General features: G+C 43.8%; 1 long non-coding RNA gene across 1 annotated transcript in view; it reads left to right on the plus strand.

The window, feature by feature from the left end:
- LOC133146113 (uncharacterized) overlaps positions 1–21,668 on the plus strand; it is a 49,808-nt gene that overhangs the window by 27,977 nt on the left and 163 nt on the right. Inside the window, exon 5 of the long non-coding RNA XR_009711287.1 lies at positions 17,827–17,889. This is a non-coding gene — a long non-coding RNA (uncharacterized LOC133146113). The remainder of the gene's footprint in view (positions 1–17,826; positions 17,890–21,668) is intronic.

The raw sequence follows: 21,668 nt of genomic DNA on the forward strand, positions 1-21,668 counted from the left end.
ACTTGTTTTCAAATAGCATCCGAGAGATAGTCTCAATAAACACAACCACCCCCACTCTTTAAAATAAGTCAGATTGCTTGTTTGCCGTGGTTTCCCTTGAGAGCTTTTTATCTGATGTTAGTGAATCTTCCAGGTGTGTTTGTGTTAGTAGAGTGACTACAGGCAATTTCCAAACGCACGCATTGTCTTAGCGACCATTGTGGTCCTGTTGACGCTTTCACCTGAACAAACGGACTTTACATCTTCCGTTAAATTAGATAGCTTTGATACCTGAAAGGAATTTCTTTGTTTCCTTAACCTGGTTTAGTCCAAGTGTGGGCTAGCACGCAGCCCGCTCCATTTTTTAATTGCTCACCAGTCGGTCATAAATCATATTTTTAAAGAACTGTCAAAAAATAGTACAATTATTCTATTATCCGTTGAAAGCAACCTCATCGGAATTTAATGACAGTCGTAAACTTGCGCAACCGACTTTGGCAGCCGTCTTGCCAACGAATCGACGCCGCTGAGCTCATTGATCAATCTATTGACGTGCTCCATTTCCCATCAAACACAATGCAAAGGCGCAATTGCATCACCGGGCTGTCATATGCCACGCCTCCCACCTAGCTTTGAACCGCTTTTTCCGACAATTGAGCCATTGTGTTTGCCATTGTGTGTGCGTGCAAGCATTGATCCACTCGGGTGAATGGATCGTCTTGTCTTTTTAACGCAGGTTAGCTTCACTGCTTCGGGCGCAAATTTTTGTTTGAAGCATTTCCCTTGACGTCACCGTAGTTCATTTCCACCCCCCCCCGCTATAAACCTTAAATTATGCTACGGTGTAAAATACATTTCTAATCGATATGTTAAACAATAAAGAGACAGCCGTGTCCCCTAAGTGCCTGAAGCCGGACCGTGGTCTGTAAAATCCAATTAAACGACCATTTTGCGCACTTCAAGTCTGATTTCCCCCGAGCAGCCTGACTAATAAAGATAATGTTCTGACTAATTGCTGGAGAAAGTGAAATTATTACATCTTTCCTTGGAACGCCAGAAATGCAATTAAATGCTTCAAAAGTAAGAATGTGTCTTATCGGAATTTTAGTCGTCACCATTGTCGAGTCGGTTATGGATAAATGTGTTTTTTAGGAAGCCAAATAAATTGTGACCTACATTTAGAAGAATGTAAATAAGAGCAAAAACATGTAAAGAGCAGATAACTATCTTTCATGTAAGTCAATATTGCGCAGCAAGTACAGCGGGAGATGGAATGCCTGGCTCCAGGCGAGTCTGCCGCAGAAATACGAATGCTTCTCACAGGCAGAATTATTGTTCTGTTTTTGTTTGCCTGTCAGGGTCACTGTAGGGATCACAGAGTTGCAGGAAGAAAAAAAAAAACAGTTAGTAGTCACAACATTAGAAAACACCTGCCATGTTTAATCGCATCCGCTGGAAGGAATTGGACCTAAACAAGTATAATAGAACAAACCTTGCTAAAAAAAAAAGTGCTAAATCATGTGTCAGTTTTACAGTAAATTTAATAAACACACTGACTTTTTTTTTTTTTTTTTAAGAGAACTGTGTGAATAAGACAGCTTTTATTTTTCTTGTGTGTTAGTTTCCCATTTCGTAACAGCCAAAAAAGTAGGAGCAGGTGTTGAGGAATAGTTTACAAAGTGTGTTTGAATAAGTTTGAAAGTGTTTAAAGCAAGCGGGGCGAGTAATACTTTTGGGTTTTAATCAGATGGTCTGAAACGTATCTACGATGCTCATTTTGAATTGAAACTATCAATCAATAACCAGAAGTTTAAAATAAAAAAAGTTAGATCCTTATAACGCGATGTTTAGTGGAAAATGGTAAAAAAAAAAAAAAATCCAAAAATACCTTCCTTTCTTCAATGCGAATCAAAGTAAAAACAATACATGCATTTTGACATTTGGCAAAAGACAAATCAGGAATTTCTAGCAAGTACAACAATCTACCATATTCCTCATATTTAAAGAAAATGACTTAAAAGCATAATGCCTCGTATGGAACATTTATCTATACCGTACTTTTCACAGAGATGATTCACAACAAGCATTGTGGAGTTCAAATACAGTCATACAATGCCCATTTAAATAATCACAACACTTGCGTGTGCGCGTGCTTGTGTGTTATGTGGCTAAATTGGGTTTTGTTAGCGTTGCCGGTTTTCCAGTTACACTGAGTCCACAGACAGCTAGGGAAACCCAACACTGGGGAAGAGGAGGAAAAGTTGGAGATCTTTATGAGATGTGGTTTTGCTCAAGGTGGGCCGCACTCCGGGGTGTCCGCTAAACCCGACACTGAACGCACCCAAAGTGCCCCGGCCGCATAAAATTTACAGGAAGAAATTACGTTTGCTTAATACCGTGGATGTAAATCAATGAACGACCAAGTCACATTCGGGAAGTTATTAATGCCAAAGGGGGTCGCGTTAAGCTTTCGAGCTCGCTTGATTTCTGATCCTCACAAAACTTCAATTTCATTTTTATGAAGGCACGCCAACAAATAGATGAGAGCCTTTACTTGCAACTTTATAAATTTTTCATAGCTCTTATCTTGTTTAGTGTTGCAGATAGTTAAAAAGATAATACAATTTGATTTATTTTTTTATTCAGATCCAGAATATCTTTGAGTACTATGTTTATTAGGGTTTAAGAATAATCATGTCACTTTTGTAGGACTGACTGATCCCGAGGCCCTCCGAGTAGTCTAATTGTTGTAGCAGGACAAATTGTAGTTTCGCATCCGTGGAAGTAGCTTGATCGTAGGGCGTCTTTGAAGATGACCCACATTCTCCACATGGCTAAGGACGCAGCGGGAGGTCGCGACCCCGCCCGGCGCTGACCCGCTCATGACCCGGCTGAGGGAGAAGGATTCGCATGGTGAACATGAAGGGCCCTATTTTCGAGCAGTCTATGCGGATGATAGTTGGAAATGGGTGTTTGCGCCGTTGTGGGAGTGAACACAGCAAACATGATTGGGAACTGCAAGATCTCCACTTGCGGATTATGTAATCATGCGCCTGTTATTCCGTTTTCATTTAGGCAGTTTGCCTTTTCGCTAAAGTCTGGCCATTGTTGATTGAGGAAATTTGCCACTGATGCATTTTTCATCCATATTCATTGTTACAGATATGTATGCATGCTACGCAAGTAGGACACATTCCACTCATTCAACGGACTGACAATTTACAAACGCGTAATCCGACGTTTCAGCAATAAAAGTGGCAACGAAGCGGAGGTATTTGCCAAGTCGTAAATAATTCCGCCCTTTCGTGGCCAACACATTTAGATCCCCGCTTAAAACAGCACAAAATTTTACAGTCTAATAATCCCCAGCAGTCTGCCTGCAGGGCGCACCTCTCTGCAAAAAATGGTTCTGATTAAGAACACGCCGGACGCCCATATGGGGCCTTTATAGGCCGGGTGATGTTTATCCAGCAAACTGCTTTTGAATGATGAGCTACTCATTCACCTCCTCCAGCCCATTCCCATGCAATTTTGTACAACGGTGCAATCATTTGGCGAAAGAAGAAAGTATTATTTTTGTTATTGGCTTTATCATTGTTGGGAAGGGTTGTAAATTTAACATTGGGTGTTTGACAGGCAATGAATCCATAATTTCCCCTTCTACAATGAAATCATAAAATAGCTCATGCAAACGGTTTCAGAAGAAGGCTTGACTATGGAGGTAGATTTTCTTTCTTTTATTGGGGCGTCTTTTAAAGCAATCTGGGGATTCGGCAGATTGAATCGATCTGGATTGACTGTCCCAAAGGTCCAGGGGCCAGAACAACGAAGGCTCAGCCCTTCCTTTTGATATGTAGCTACAGCGTGGGACACACAAAAGGCAGGAGTCCAGTTTGGACGTGCAACTGGGTGTAGAGCTTGAATTGTAACTAAAAGGATGATTGGTCGCCAGCGGAGAGATGCGAGTCCAGGGAGTGATACGGAAACCGAAGACCGGTTCTGGTTACCAGGCGGCTAGCTTGATTGTGTGTGGGCGCTTTGCACGGTCAAGAGGTGTGGTGGGCCTCCGGAGAGTGATTTGTCCCTTTGATTAGCTTCCTTTCTCAGGCTCTTTTCTTCCTCCTGCAGCTTAAGTGAAAACAAATCAACCGGCATGTACAATTAACACAGGTCACTTTGACACCTCGGCATTGAATACATATTAACCCTTATGTTTCCACCTTGTTTGGTTGAGTCCCGAGGTGGCAAAGGTACTCACACTCTGTACTTAAGAAGTACACTGTAAAATAAATAGAAGGAAAGGGATGGACAGATTCTGAACAGTATGTTCCGATTTACTTATGTTATGTCCTTGCTATAAGAATCTAGAAACTGCTTCCTGCGTGTATCTGCACTAGATTTTCTATTGGAATGCCAAGTATTTGTGATATTCATGGAAAGTGTTCTGTTAAACTGTGTGGACTGTGTAAAGAGCCTTGTGGTACACCATCCCTTCTCATGTCTCATTTGCATTCCTTCAAGAACAAAATTATTGATTTGGTATTCCAGGATTTTCCACTGGGACTTCAGTCCACATCCTGGTTCAAAGCAAAATGAGGCAAATTGTAGACTATGCTCCCAAGTTGGAAAACCTCAGGGACAATATAGCCCTTAAAGGTATAATAATGTACTTTAATCTTAAGAGCATGAGCAAATGTTTGTTCCCGGGAAGTGTCGACGTATTGATTGATTGGAAAAGAATTTGTAGTATTGAATGACATCTCTGGAGGGGTGCAATGCTGACTTTGGCAAATGGTGGCAGAATCCTGTCACACCAAGCGGAAAATTCCTGACTCTGTTGACTTTCTAGCAGCACAAGTGAAGCTGAGTGGCAACCAAACAAAAAGCTGAGCAAGAAAGACCTTTTAAAAGCAACGCTTAACGTCCCGCTCCGCCGTTGCTCTCCCGCCTCGCGGGTTCAGTCGAAAGTCAATATTGACCTGCAGTGGGGGGTTGGAGCGGGTAGGGGGGAGATGAGTCCTCAGATCTAACGTGATTTACTGCGTACTGTATAATCCAGTGTCGTTTGGGAGTGGCCGACATGATTAATTGAATTGCGATGACGTTGAGGGAGGGAGAAGGTGAGACTCTGAGTGGGACAAAAAGCAAAAAGCTGAGAAGAGGGGAGATTCGGGGTGGCAGTCAGGGCTACTGAAGCTCTGCAGGAGTTTGGGAAACGGTGAACCTTGCCCCCAAGTGCTTCCCGCGCCACCGCCCCCTCCCCTCAATGTGAGGAAAGTCTCCTGGTGCGCTGCCACTGTTTCCCATGAGCTTTAACACACCACCCATTAAATTTCCACCCCCTGTGACATTGAGCAGTTATTCCACGCCATCATCGCATGTGAAATTTTCATATTTTGCGGAATATTTTAGCAACGCCGTGCTGGACAAAGATTATTCTCGCCCAGTAGGGACGAAACGAGAAATGCGTGGTTTCCTATTACTGCTACGTATCCGGCCGCCGTCCTTTTAATACAATTGACCACACCTGCTTTAAAACACGTCGCCCACCTCGCGCCAGATCCAATCTAACAGGCAACAAGGCACCGTTTGGCTCTGATGTTAGTGCGCTGATAAGAGTGGTCGTGAAGTGCGAGGTTCTGGTTGGTCGTCCGTCTCAAGGGGATGAAAAGTTTGGAAACAGCGGCTTAGAACGCCAACTGTCCTCACTGTTTCCAGTCTACACTGCCGATGACGATAATCAACGATAAAAGGAAGCACGACAAGCTGCGGTAGTGTCAGAACATAAACAAATCAAAGTGTTTGTAATATATAAACAGTCTGTAAAACTTATTTGAAGGACAAGAACACGTTGAGAGCGCAGACCTCAGCCAAGAGCTTAAACATTTACCACCTGCCAAATCAATGAGTGAAAAACTTTGGTGTTGACATTTCGTATACTTTGGGTGAAGATAGAGTCCCTGATCCGGATGAAACCTGTTGCTCCCGTTAGCCAACAAGATCCAACAAAATAATCGTCTGAACATGTTTCATGATTTATTTTTTATAAACATGCGTAAATTTTGAAAACGGACAAAATGCGGGTGTTGAAATAGTTCCACATGACAGCATCTGAACCGCCTGTAAAAAAAAAAAAAAATATGTATACAATATCGGTAACTTCTCTACCTTCTGAAATATTGATGTGTGTATAATTGAACTCAAAATTGGATACAATTATTCTAATTTGAAAAGTATAATCTAAAAGTATTTTATAAAGCAAAAAAAAAAACATTTGTCAAGTCTCTGGGTTGCTCCTCCGTACGTCAGTTCTATGCTGAGGATAAAGAATATAGTGTTATTTGCCCACCTGCTAAACAGACTTTAGCGATAGAAAGTTGTGATGATTTTTTCTTTTTTTAAAGAATTTGACATATCTTGAATTTTTGTGTGGGTCTGGAACGTATCCCCCACGATAAATGAGGTTTCAACAGATAAACAGAGACATGCGAGTAAACCTAAAAGATGACTCATTCTTGCGCTTGATAGTGTTGTTTGCAAATACCCGTTAAATTGATGGATCACTTGCTATTGGGAATCAATCTTGTCAACCCAAAGCGTATTAAGCAACTGAGATCAATTTTCATTGTAAGACAAAAAGATTATTACCTACTAGGAACAGTGATGTGTTTAAAAGGTAGGTAGCAATACAGCACATGCTGAGCTCGTCGTGTAGAATGTCAAATACATCAAGTCCCTGGGGAAAAAAAACTAGGCAGGCAAATCAGGAATCAAACAGTTGGAAGACAAAGAGAGCGCAAATAGTACTCCAAATATAATGTGTCCAAAATAGGTCCAAACACGTTTAGAACTCGGGCTTGGTTACATCAAATGTCTCCGCTATTGAGTTTACTTTCATGGCCTGAAAGGAACTTTGAGTCGACTGTTCTCACAATTACAAATTACACAAGGGAGTGTCTGCAAATGTATCCCGCCAACGTTACCAAAGAGACACCTGGAATAATTTTAGTCTTGGCGAGAAAAGGTCAAACTAGATCTTCTTTCAGTTCAATTTTGTAGGCGTTGAACAGTTTAGGCCAGTGTGTTTTGCCCCGATGAAAAATCATTTCTGTTTGAGAGAGAAATGCTACAAAACATCTGAGGTTGGACACCCTGCCGCTCAAAAATAAATCCGTCGTATTTGTCCACTTTGTTCTTTAGCTAATAGCACGCTTCATGTCTTCATAGGCTTTAAACAGGAAGCGCCCCTAGCGAGTCCTCTCGCTCCATTTACGCTCATTTGTAGAACGGCAGCAAAAAGCGTGCGCTTGTCTTGGACGTCCCGTTGCAGGCGCGTATGGGAGCAACGTGAAAGCGGCCGCCCGACCTGAACGTGTGAGCGGCTTCCAAAAACGCATCGATTAGAACAAGCTAGCGATTCCATGTGTGCTACCAACAAGAAAAACTCATACTCATACATTCCACCGTCATTTCTTCCCACCTTGCTTTTACACAGACTATTATGTTCAAATCTAGCAGAAAACGTCTTCAAACACTTATGTAAGGTTAAAAAAAAAAAACTTGTGCAAGGCTTAACAACAACAAAAAAACGGTGCTGACTGAGCACGCACACGCAGGCACGCACGCACACACACACACACACACACACACACAAACAAATAAGTTACATTGACTGATATACAAATATAAGATAACCATCAGTACACCGAGCTAAAAATTGACACAGGAAAAAGAGAACATGAACAAATATATAGCTGGCTGGTATCCGTGGAAAAAAAAATGTAAACGTCAAAGCCAAAGAAGCACAGGTGCAAACAATAATGTTCACGGTGGTCAAATTCCATCCATGTTGCAGCACGAGCCAGGTCACCATAACACTGCAGCCATTTCCATGAACACTGGCGGCCATTATTCATGTCATTAGCAACACCTGCCACTGATGGCAACATCAGCCAGTCATTTTTTATTTTTTTTTTTTGTAGAATTGACACACATAAATCATTTTTGTCCAGGCAGGGGCACTTTTATGCAAATAAATCTAAAAAATCTCCTCCCGCATGAAAGTCCGAGATGCTCGGAGCAGCAGGAGAGCATGAGCAAGGAGACAGATTATCTGGTAAATATTTACTAGTGTGTATATCCCATCCTCGAGGTTTTCTGCATTTGTGTTCCTCGCCTCCCACCGCTGTTTATAAACGGCTTTTTTCCCCTCGTCGCCCCCTAGTGAACCGCTGAAGTGGGAAAAGTATTATGTGATCGCTGCTCAGATCTTCAGCCAGACTAAAACCATGAGATTGTCCAAAAAAACTTTCAAATACCTTTGGAGTACTTTTAAAGTGTTCCAAATGCTCTTATCTTATTTTAAAGCGGTTTGGATATCACTGAGAGATTTTTTTCTTCTTTTTGCGCCTGGGCCAAGTGCGAGGTTCCTCGCAATCGCTATCTGACGGGAAATACACTACTCATAAAAAGATTGAAATTTCACAATTGCCAAATGTACTATGTAATAACCATCAATTTATCGTAGAGTACTTTTGCTGTCTCTGGTAAAAATACTGCCTGAGATGAGCTCCGTGTTTGTGTGTGTGTGTTGAACACCTGGAGCTTGAATGGAGTGTTTAGAATGCGTATTTCCGTATATGTTACAAATTCAAGGGTCGCTGCGCCGCAAAGGTTCCCCGTGTCAACAAACACGTCAACACACACACAATCATCAACTGGGAGTATTAATCATCATGGCGTAGCCATGTGTGTGTTTGGGCTCTTGTTTCACGCAATCAGCCTAAGTTGCAGATGCGTCTGTTGATGCTTGCTTCAACACAACAAACAGCACTTTTCTCCCCAATTTGGTGTTGCACTGTCGACGCGCACAAATCTCACGCAAACACGCAAGAAACCGACGTGTGAGGTCCCGGTATGCTCCGCTGCAAAGGTATTGGAACAGTGATGCCCACTCACATGCTTTTGCTGTTTGTCGAGCGTGCTTCATTCTTATTATTGAATGACAGAAAAATGTAACTTGTTTGTTAACGGAGGCACTTGATAGTTTGCCTGTTTAGTCTGCACACTGTTTATATCAAGACCCGGAAGCCAATTTTTTTACATCGATGGGAAATCCGATCCTCCTAATACCTTGCAAGGCCGCCGCCCCGGGTGACCTCGCTGACCTCGACGTCCGACGTGACGTGTTTAGGTGAGAGATGAGCCGAGAGACGATGAAAGAAGTTAAAGAAAGACGGATCCGTCTAAGTAGCTTATGTCAGGGTTCTTTTTTTTTTTTTGCTCAGGATCAAAGCTGGTTGTCAGTAAGAAAGTCCCCTTTTTCTCTTTAGTGGGATTAGTCGTAAAGAAGCTCTTGCTGTCTCCTCGCAAGGCAACGTCTGCTACTTCTATCCTCTCTTTCCACGACCCCGTTTTAATATCAAACTGAAATAAGAAGCCATCAGCTGTTTGCCCAACCTGGCAACACTCTGGCCGCACAGGTGACTTTGCCATCAACGCCCAAACACACACTGTCACTATGCGCGACCTCGGCGGATGCGTGAGAGGCACGAGGGTGCGGAATGGCGGCTGGATGCTGATTACAGGAATAGAAGCATTGTGACATTTGACCGGACAGCACACACAACCTTGCCCCAAATCTTGCGCATTGCCAGTCTTCCATTTTTCAGCCTGTCACTGAACGTCGCCGCCATTGAAAGACGAACAAGGATGCGCTGTTTGTTGTCAATAATCATTCATCAAGATGAGTCACCTCCACTTCTGCCAGCGTGTTTGCCACAGCTGCCAAAACAACCACACGCACACAATGTTCACTAAACGCAACGGTTGCTACCTTTTGTTGTGTCCTTTTGTTGCGTTGTTATAATTAGCATCCGGATAGCATTGAGGTGCACCACCATCGACATTTAAGATACAAGTTAATGACATTCAAACATAAACCCCCGTCCCCCAAAGTATAAAAGAAAAATTCCCATATTTCTTTAAGTTAAACAAAAATTCGAGGGCAAGGTATTGTAAAACAATCAAATGTTCCGTTTCTTCTTCATATTCTGGATTTATTGTTTTAAGCGTTAAGAGACCAAAAACTATCCATCCATCCATTTTCTGAACCGCTTAGTCCCCACGGGGGTCGCGGGTGTGCTGGAGCCTATCCCAGCCGTCAACGGGCAGTAGGCGGGGGACACCCTGAACCGGTTGCCGGCCAATCGCAGGGCACACAGAGACAAACAACCATTTGCACTCGCACTTACACCTAGGGACGACCAAAAACTAACTCATCAGAATTTTTTTTGCCATTTAAATTTATCGTTTTTTTATGTTTAATGTCATTTTTAATGTAGATTCCTTATTTGGGGGAGCTAAAGATAACACATTTGATTTATTCTACTGATTACAACCGCTCAAGGGCAACGTTTAATTTTGAAGGAGGTGTGAGAAAATCCGAAATATGTTACAAACCGCCCACACGAGCGCCAACATAGACGGAAATATTGAGTCATTTTTTCTCGCGCGGTGACAAGTGTCGATGCCGACGTGTTCCGGGCCGTTTCACTTTGGTACACAAACAACGTGCTACTGTCAACACCCCATTTTTCAAAAGCCAAAGAACACGACCTATCCTCCCTTAGGGGCGGGTCCCAATGCCGAGGCCCCTAATGAGGCCCTCCTCCCACAACTTCTCTATCCCAAAGGATGAACGACGTATGCTTAGTCTAAGTAGATCTCGGCTGTTACTTCGAGATGGAGCGTTCATTCAAATTGGAACGCACCTTTCGAGTTAAACCAACTTTGACACCTCGTGATATCATGCCATAGTTTTACGCACACACTCCCATGGTGTTTTACAGCTAGCAATCCATCTGTCACCCCGTAAAGTTGCCGGTTGAGTGTCAGTGTGCGTTAACGGGACTTTTCTGGCGAGTTAGCGCTCTCGCAGCTGCCTCACTCTCATGATTTAAGTTTCTCCATCGCTGTAATGGTTTTCGCAGGTTTCGCCACCCCCGGTCGGGTCCCAAAGGTGAAGCTGCTCCCACACGCTCCCCTTGATTACCAGTGGCAGGCCGATGCATTTGATAACTTGGCCCTCACTAGGGACTTGCCCAACTTATTCAGTTGTGCCTCGTGTTGTTCTTTTTTTTGTTTTTAATCGTGCCATCATCGTGTCACTGAGAGTAGCATTTATATTTAAGATGAAAGTGGAGCAAGTCGGAAAATGCGAGCTAAGCTAGATGGGAAAGTGTCATTGCCTCTGGGGTGGGGGGGAGCTGTGATTTGGGGGTCCGCTATCTGGGTGGGGAGACCACAGGGGACGACCAGACAGGAAATGAAGACAGCGCGCCCAAAGGCAGCTCAGCTCATTGAAGGTCAACCAAGTGTAGTATTTAGGTTAAGAAAGCTTTCATATATAACCTCCGGAGGGCCTTCGAGGAAATTTTCGGCGATGCCATTTTACAGAATTAATTTTAGGGATTTGTAAAACGTGTTTGCGAGGGTTGCAGTTTGACCGCTTCTTGTTATGTCTGCCTATGTTTTGAGACGTGCTGAGGGATCAGTAAAAGACAAACGGATTCCATCATCTCCCGTCGTTCACCCGGGAGATATTTGAGAAGGAAGGAAGGAATGAATGGCATGGGGCCGCACAAAGAGGGAAAGCCGAGTGTCGTCTTTGAAGAATCTCTCGTTTGTGTCGCGGCGGTGGGTTGTCATTGGAAGGGGACGCCCCGCGACACCCCTGAAGAACAACATGAAAGGCTAAATTTCACCTCACTGAGAGAGGAAATGATAAATCAGTGCCCGAAAAAGAGGAAACGATATGAATGTATCCTGCTGCCTGTTACTGATAGCCTAGCGTCGGTCAATTTAATTTTTTTGGAATTATTCACTTATTTCTGTATTGACGTTTTTATGTGTTCAGTAGTCTTGAGACTCACCACCTTCAATAACAATGAGACTAAAATAAATAATTTAAAAACGTTTTCCACCATTAATGTGACCAATAACTGAACCGAAGAGACAAGAAATCTTTTTGAAACACGGCGTTTTTTGGCGTGCAAAGCTCCAAGGCTCGACATAGCCCAATACGATCGTAATACTTGTGTGATTTCCTGCGAAATTCTCATGAGAGATTTTTTTTACAGTGAGTGTCAGCAGAGCAGAAACGTGATTTGATTTCTTTTTTCCCTTTTTATTTTATCCTGATAGAACTTGATGTCAGCATAGCAGAGGAGCTGATGGGAACTTAGCAGAACAATATCGGCAGGAGTCATCCTCACGAGACGGCGACTGTCCGCGTGAAGCAACCCGATGATCCATCAAGCGTCCGCTGCCATATTTCAGTTAGCAGTGAAAGAATGCAAGCCAAGCCCTTCCATCCCCAGGAAGACGCCATTAGCATGTAAACGCAGCCCGGGCGTCCATAATGAACAAATCAGTTTTGACAGAGCAATTGAAGATAGAATGCACATATATAAACCCACGTTGAATGCGCTTTGGGGGCGAGAGTTATGATTTAAAGACGTCGGCGGGAGCGCTCACAGCTGTGCGCTTTAAAGCGGGAGTAACATCTGGGAAAAGACATTTACTTTTTGTCAGCATGTAGCGCTAAAGGGCCAAAACCAAGCGTGAAGCAAGGTATAAAAATGCACATTTGTAAGCGATTTTTAAAAGGTGAGAGACCCCACCCGTGTAAATTACCCCTCCACCCCCCCCAAAAAAAAAAATAGAGGAACTGGAACAAGCTAGGCTAACTGTTAACTTACCAGATCTAGTATTCTGCCACTACTTGGTTGCAACTGTGAGCTGTTTTAAAATGTACTTGAACAATTTTGACAGACGTGATGATAGTGTCATTTAATTAGATATGGCAGACTACCACCCTCTCTAAGGACACACGCCAGGGTCTTTACTTTAATTGGTTGTCAGCGTGATTGCGATCTGGCAAAGGGCCCAGACAAATGTTAGGACGCGGCGGACGACCTGTTTCAAACATTTTGAGTTTGATTGGGTTGCAAATTGTTACCTCTCGAACCGAAAACTTTTTTGCAGATTTCATCTTGTCACGTATCGTTAGTGCTAAGTGTGGCCGAGGGCAGATGGTTTGCATCTGGAGTCAAATTAATTAAACACACGAGTCGGGGGGGGTGAGGTTCATCACATTATGAAGGGAGAGACCACGATGACGACTTTGTTGACTCTGAGGAGCTGACCAAGTTCATCAACGGTCAAACGTGAGTTCTTGAACGTATGTTGCTTTGTTGTACCGCAATTGCGCCGTCCTCCATCATTTAAGTTTGCCAGCCATTTGGTCTGGTGCATAGTACTTGAGGGAGAAGGCTCACCTTCAGTAGGCAGGTCCTCCTTGGAAGTGTTGTAATAAAGATACGGAATATCTGTTTCGCATTACCCGCCGCCTCCCGAGGTTTGCTCTTACAACTGCAGTAACGAGAGCCACATTTGTGCTGCGGGCAGTTTGTATGGTAACCTGAAGTAGGACGGTCTTTCTGTGCTGCTGAGGCCAGCCATGAGAATCAAACAATATGCGTTGGACATTCCCGTAAGTTATAATAAAAGAAGTTTTAGATTCCAGATTCAAGAATTTCTATTCGCCATGTTTGGGCGTGCCAAACAAGGAATTTGACTTCGGTACATCACAGCCTCTGTTCAACATTTAGGTGACTAACAACACTCAGGACGTGTGAAAAATGAAGAAGACTGTCCGATGTTTTACAGCGCTTCTCTGGTAAAAGTGATCCGAGATGGACAGCAGAGGACACAGAAAACACACAAAATAAGACAAAGAAATAGAGCGACTCACCGTGGCGGCCATCCGTGGCGCCATCATCAACATATTTTAGGAAATGTACCAGGCATCCAAGCAAAAAAGCTTCAGATCAAATATCATCAGATTGCCAGTGAAATAAGTACCGTTTTTCTCTGTGTATAATGCGCCCCCATGTATAATACGCACCCTAAAGATGGCATGTTGATGCTGGAAAAAAGCCTGTACCCATGTATAATACGCACCCAATTTAAAAAAAAAAAAAAAGTAATTTTTTTTTTTTTTTTCAAGTCCCAATGATCGTCACACACGCAGGGAGGCAATGGGTCCCATTTTTATAGTCTTTGGTATGGTCTTAAATAGGCTGGATGTATTTTTGTTGTTGGCGTTGATTTCTCCGACTGCCCGTAAAGGCTCCACCGCGCTCCGTGCGCACATGTGAAAAAGGCGTGCGGACGTGAAAAAGGCGGCTCTGTATGGGAGAGACGTTGAAGAGGAATAAAAACACCCTTGGAAACCAAAACTTGCCCCTCGTCGTGACTCGGAGCCGCAACAAATGTTTCGGATTTGTGGTAGGGTGTGACAGCAAACGAGCAGGTGATCGAGCAAGCGTCTGATACGAGGGCATTGCGGTCGTATGGAGCGTGTTTGAAGTGAACAGCAGAGATGAAAGGAACAAGGCAAAGTGTTGTGAAATAAAATCTTACCTGTAATACGCATTTTGTTATTTGCTGATTGAAACTGCTAATTAAACTGTGAATTGAAACTAATAGGAAGAAAACAACTCTCGCTCTTTATATAGCTGACGTGTCTTGCACATCCGTTCTGCGCATCTGTAATGGCGGCCTCCGTATGACGTCCGGTCCGCGATGGAGATAAAAAAAAAAACAATATTTGACAATAACACACCATCAAGGATTGCACCATCGCATCAAACGATGTGTCGTCAATTATGAATTTTACTAAGTGTGTTGGGCAGGATGGCTGAATGCGATGCGCGATTGACAACAAACAAGAAGAAAGGTGATTTCAAGTTTTATTTCGAGGGAGATTTGTCATGTCTCGTCCCCAGTTTTGCGATGTGTCTAGGTTGCCATAGTTTCTGTTCGCCTCGCCCCTCTCTTCCTGTGTCACCTCAATCGATGTAACGTGTTTTGTATTTAAGTCCTGTCTGCCCCTCGCTCACCGTCGGATCATTGCATGTGTTACTGTCATGATGTCTGTTTGGTTTCTGTTCCTGTCTTTGGTTATGTCACCCTGTCTTTTTGTTCCACGACTTTGTCGGTCAGTCCTGTTGTTGGTTTTGTTGTACCATGACTTTCTTTAAAAAAAAAATATATATAAAAATAAAAAAATTAAAAATTGTTTTGTACCCATGTATAATGCGCACCCCAGATTTTAGGACAATAAATTAGTTAGATTTTGCGCATTATACAAGGAAAAAAACGGTAATTCGATGAGATGTGGTAATAATCAAAACGTATGGAGCTTTTATTTAAAAAAAAAAAATCTTAACATAGAACAGGTGGAGCACTTATGAGCATCAACACAAGACACGCCGCATCAAGTATTTGTTCCCTTCAGGTGATCTGGTGTGGCAGTTGTGAGCGGTCGCCTTCTTTGATGCTTTTGTGGGTTTTTTTTGGGGGGGGGTGACAACAGGGTGTTTACTAGCCACAAAATGGATCAAGTCAGCTGAGAGAACTCTGTATTCTTTTGCTTCACTTTGCTGCTTTGAATCCCTCTCGGCCGCCATAAAGGTCCCTTGTGTTTGGGATCATTGCACCGACCGCCGCAAAGAGAAAACAGCCCACATTTGTCCGAGCTGTTCTTTAAACAAGCGCAGAGCAGCAGGGAGGACGCCGTTTGTTCTGTTGCGGCCGACAGGCGGCAAGAAAAGAAAAAACTAAACAAAAATTCTGTGATCATGTCTAATTTTTCCACGGTTGACATCATCCTCTAAGATCCCTGATACAAGCCTGTGGCGCCCTGGTGAGATTGTGAAGATTTCCTTTTATTGTTCTTCCTGTGATGATATGAGATGTTGGGGATTTATAAATCATCACACTGTTCCTGCTTCGCGGCCAACTTTTTTCTTGGAGTGTATGGTTTGTGTGCCATTTTTGCTTTGTAGGGAATTCAATCTACATGGGCCAGATGTTTGTTTTTTCTTTTTCTTTTTTTTTTTTCTTCCTCGGAGTAAATCCAATTATCACATTGTTTGAACGGATTACAACGTCTTGTGCTCAAAGTCATCTAAGGCCCGTTTTTACTTGATATCGCTGGCACAAAGGACAACTTGAAGGAGGCAACCTGCCGAGTTCTCAAGGACGATTTGTTCTTCAGGACCATGCATGGCCTGTAGAAGAACCCGGTGAACAATTCAACTTTGACAACAAATGTATACAACGTTCACAGAACTAATTTGAACCATCTGCTCGACTTCTGAAGACGACATCAGTAAAACAGTTTCGAGGAATGCCTTCAAATTCAGATTTTGACCAACATTTTCAAGAAAATTGCATCAAGTCACCTCAAACTTATCCCTCAACACTTGGCTTATGCCAAATAAATAGGCAGTATTTCCTTGAGAGTGTTCCACAAGGCTCAATACACAGTCCACTGATTTTTGCAGTATCCTCTTTATACCGTTTTTTTCCGTGTATAGTGCGCAAAATTTAACTAATTTATTGTCCTAAAATCTGGGGTGCACATTATACATGGGTACAAAAATTTTTAATTTTTTTTTTGTATTTTTTTTTTTTTTTTTTTTGTATTTTTTTTTTTAAGTCCCAATGATCGTCACACACGCAGGGAGGCAATGGGTCCCATTTTTATAGTTTTGGTATGGTCTTAACTAGGCTGGATGTAATTTTTTGTTGTTGGCGTTGATTTCTCCGACTGCCCGTAAACGCACTACCGCGCTCCGTGCGCGCACGGGAAAGAGGCGTGCCAGGCGCTCACTGTCGCATTGCTTAAAGAGTGCCTTTGTGTTTTAGGATGAAAAGCAGAGACCAAAGGAACAAGGCAGTGTTGTGAAATAAAATATTACCTGTAATACGCATTTTGTTATTTGCTGATTGAAACTGCTAATTAAACTGTGAATTGAAACTAATAGGGAGAAAACAACTCTTGCTCTTTATATAGCTGACGTGTCTTGCGCAGCCGTTCTGTGCATTTTATTTCACAACACTTTGCCTTGTTCCTTTCTTCTCTGCTGTTCACTTCAAACACGCTCCATGCGACCGCAATGCTCTCGTATCAGACGCGTGCTCGATCGCCTGCTCGTTTGCTGTCTGTCACAATGTACCCTACACAAATCCGAAACATTTGTTGCGGCTCTGAGTCACGACGAGGGGCAAGTTTTGGTTTCCAAGGGTGTTTTTATTCCTCTTCAACGTCTCTCCCATACAGAGCCGCCTTTTTCACGTCCGCACGCGTCTTTCCCGTGCGCGCACGGAGCGCGGTGGTGCGTTTATGCGCAGTCGGAGAAATCAACGCCAACAAAAAAAATTACATCCAGCCTAGTTAAGACCATACCAAAGACTATAAAAATGGGACCCATTGCCTCCCTGCGTGTGTGACGATCATTGGGACTTAAAAAAAAAAAAAAAAAAAAAAAAACATTTTTTTTTTAAATTCATAAAAATTGGGTGCGTATTATACATGGGTACAGGCTTTTTTCCAGCATCAGCATGCCATTTTTAGGGTGCGTATTATACATGGGGGCGCACTATACACGGAACAAAACGGTAAATGTATTCTCCACTTGAGGTTACCCCGTGATGTTTGCAGTTCATCTGACTCACACAATCCTCGCGGTGAGCAACACAAGATAGAAAGTCCCTCGGTGCTCGTAGTAACGTCAGCCATGGTGGGAAATAGATAAGATCTGGATTGTTTCTAAAGCACAATATCAGCAAAATAACAAATTTGATGTTTGAATTGACTTTTTTTTTTTTATCTGTTCACTTGATTCTTGCTGAGATTCTTGAAGACTTCTTATGCACTCCCCCATGACAAAGCAGTTCCACCAATGCATTTCCTCTTCCTGTGTTTGCCCACAGTGGAATTCTACTGAAGATTTGGTCCTTAGAAAAGCCAGTGAATGGGACGTGGAAGGACTTGAGGTTGGTTTCCTTTCACTGCTTTTGTTGCATCACATCTTGCCTTTTTTTTTTTTTGTCCGAGTCCAAACGTCTCTTGATTAAGCAGCAAAGCTCTTGACTTGACCGCTGTCGCTTACCAACCGTATCATACACTACATTCTGTACGTAAACTGAATGCTTCATTTTTGATTGACACTCCCAGAGACTGAGAGGTGCAATCCTAATTTTGTAGCTGTCATAATGACTTTTCATATTCTCATCTGGTTGTTGGCTCTTTATCTGTTAGCGCCACCTGAGAGTCACCACTGCCCCCTGCTGGGAGCTTACTGGCTAGAGAGGAGCTAAACCCGAGCCTCAATCCCCCCACCCCCACCCCCACCCCCCCGCCCCCCAGCATCACCCCTTCTGCTTGTTGATTTACTTTTTCCGAGACGCCGTTGAAGGCCAAGGGGAGGTGACCCTTTGTAAGGTCGCACAAACACAACTCAAGCAGAGGAAGACGCTAACCCAGGGGTGGGCAAACTTTTGGACTCGCGGGCCGAACTTCGTTCTAAATTTGGACCGGAGGGCCGGACAAGGAGCAGATGGACGTAGGCGTTGTGTGAAGTCATATAAGCGACCTGTAAAGGTCATTGCATAAAAGATCTTGGCCTTTAGTAGGTAGTAAAGCATGGATATTCCAAACAAGTTTTTTGAAAACAAATGCATTTATTAACAGCATTAAAAAAAAAAAAAAAATCACTAAAAAACTGCTATCAGTGATTCTCATAAAATACGACACTGGTATTATGAATAACAATCTCCATCACTTCAGTGCCTGCAGGTCAGATTAATGAAAGATGTTTATCTTATGAGATCACATCAAACGGCAAACATTCTGACCAAATATATCATCTTGAAGAATCGGTGAAAGCATACATCCAAATAAAGTAATCAAAACAGCAACACGGTGAGGGGTATCTGAAAATCAGAGCAGAGTTTTAACTCGCAAACACCTGGTAACAGAGGTGAGGAAACGGGAAACACCTCCTTAAAGTAAGCCTTAAGAACTTTACAGGTTAAGATTAGTCGCAAATAGGTGGTGCATCAATGTCCTTGAGCATCCTGCATTGTTTGAAGATGAGAATGGTCGCTAGTTTCAATCCCTGCTATGTGTACAAATCATATTCAAAATGCATTTTTTTACAATAAACTTGAGAGCCTCCCGTTCATTTTCAGTGGGAACAGTGTTGTTGGTCTCCCTTTTTTGCTAGTGCGTCATAGTCTGGAGTAAAATTTGTTGTGGCAATTCTTAGGCGAGATCCGAGGTGTTGGTCCGTTTACCTTGATCTGTGACGGGTTGATGTTGATGTGGCTGAACGTCACGTCGCGTACGTCGAGCCAAATTGTCCACTCTTTTTTAACAATCGGCACTCACTTCTTTTTTTCGGGCCACTCATTTTAATGGAAGGATTCCAGGGGAAGGTTTGTGGGTGGCTTTAGCGCAAAACTGCATCTGAAAGCTCAGCGCACGAATTATAAGAATGCTGTCGTCAAAGCTCACGCTCTAAATTCGGGACTGATACGAATAGAGCGAGAGTGCGCCAAGTCCGTACTACTGAGTACGTACACGCACTTGTGAGTGTGCACCGAGCTTTCTGACACGGCTTCCGGTAGTAAATGCGCAGGCGAGCGCTTCACCATCTACTGGGAAAACGCAGTCATTGCAGGCAAAATGACCAAAAAAAAAAAGTTTAATAATACAATTTGTTCAGGGTTGGCGGGCCGGATTAAACGGTCCCGTGGGCCGGATGTGGCCCGCGGGCCGTAGTTTGCCCACCCCTGCGCTAACCGCAGGTGATCTAGCAGACTGGTGGTCGCTTTACGCAACACGGTTTTTAACCAGAAACAGAAACCATCAATGTTCGTGTCTGAAAACCAAAATGATTTGTAATTTATTGGCTTACAATGGTCTTGAAGTTTGTAACCGCTCGAGTATCAAAAACATCGCCAATATTCCGTCGTCACTCTGGTCGGCATTTTCCGTACGCTCACTTTCTCAGCCATCCCATGTGGACGTGGTCTGAGCGCCCCACAAAATCCTCGTCATAGGGGGAGAAGATTGAAAAAGTGTTTCAAAACATTGAAAGAGGCCCTCTTTTGGGGCTATGGGACCCATTGTATCACTGGCAATGCAACCTGCATGAAAATTGGATTCGGAGGCCTTCCTGACGCAGGGAATGTGTTCATGCGAGAGCGAGCGAGGCAGGGGGAGCTTGGAAGAGAGAGCCGGGCCAACGGGGCCAGTGGGGGGAAATAAGGATAAGAGCCTCTTCAAAGCAAAACATCTACTGAAGAAGCCCGCGTCCTGATTAGTGTGGGAAGACTAGTGGCTGAGAAGACAAAAAGGGGCGGGGATGGTGCTTAAAGATTCCTGTCACCTTCACGGAACCTTTACTGGGACGACACGGTGACACATGAGCTGGAGGCCTTGATCTTGGTCCGAACCTGTTTCCACTTGTCCGCTTCTTTTCCCTCCTCCTTCGAGCAGCGGGCGCCTTCCACCCGAGTCATCCCCTTGAAATAGGCTAATTGTGTTCAGTTGACCTCTTTGGATGCAACGGACCTCGCGAGTTAATCACGCAGCAAAGCCTCTTAGCGACAGCCGGGCCCTTAATTGCATACCATCAATCTGGTCGCCAGCAAATCTTCGCATTCCATCCGCATGGGAATGAGTCAATGGCGTGGCTTTTGGGATGAGGCAAATCTTGCCCACATCCTTCCAAAAATGTCACTTTCCATCTATGCCAAATTGTGGGGGGGGGGGTCCAAACACAGGAACATTTAGGGCAGCGCACTGGGTTAGCGGTTAGAACGTGGCCACCCAATTTGTTATTGTTTACATGGAGATGGCAGTGGGGTGTTTCTTCCAACCGTGCAATGCCCAGCAGTCTTGCCTATGCCAGCTCCGCTCTTATGGCGTCTCGGGGCCGCTCAGCAGACGCCCAAGCCATCGGGGCCTTTTCTGCGCACCGAAAACGTTCACGGTCAAACAAAGCGAGCAGCGTGACAATAAATGGGGAATGCAGGTGGCCACTGGGTGGGGTGGATTCATTTTTGTGTGTGCGCGCCGAGATTCTCAGTTCATCTGCTCGCTCCACGCTGAGCCCTGGGAAGTGAGGTGAAAACACTAACCTTTTCCACAAAGCAATAACTTCCCACCATGACATCGAAGCAACATCGCTTGGGTTGTTTCTTGCCTCTCGCTGTGAGAATGTCAGCCGAGCTCTTTTCATCTGACGGGGAATCCTATCTGATTTACTTTGGCTGCGGCGCCTGTTTGTACGGGGCCATGTTTCATTTGAATATCAAAGGCGGGCGAGGAGGTGGCCAGACACTTTAGATGCAATATTTTGGACTTCCCTCCAAGAATGCGACGGCTTCAATGTGGAAGAGCAAGTGACACAGTGGCGCTTCTGTGATGGCGGCCCGATGTTAATCTATCAGGCCTCTCTTCGACACAAATGAGATGATCCCATTTGCATCTCAGTGCGCTCCTCTCCACGCTTCAAACGCTGTATGAGAGATCTGTTCCATTATTTGTCCATTAACCCTGAGGAACCGCGGTGGCCAACATGTCCCTTCTGGTGTCGTGTTCGTATTTAGCACGCCGAGTCACAATGGAGGCTCCTGTTCAGCTACTCATGCCCTGTCCAAATTTACCTTGTTGTCCTCTCAGTTGGTTTTTATTTAGTTCTCTGTTTTCTGTACGTCTGTGTAAACCAAATTATATGAAAACAAAAGTGCTTGCTTGGTGCGAA

This window comes from Syngnathus typhle, linkage group LG22, assembly GCF_033458585.1.
Source record: "Syngnathus typhle isolate RoL2023-S1 ecotype Sweden linkage group LG22, RoL_Styp_1.0, whole genome shotgun sequence".
Taxonomy (NCBI): Eukaryota; Metazoa; Chordata; class Actinopteri; order Syngnathiformes; family Syngnathidae; genus Syngnathus; species Syngnathus typhle.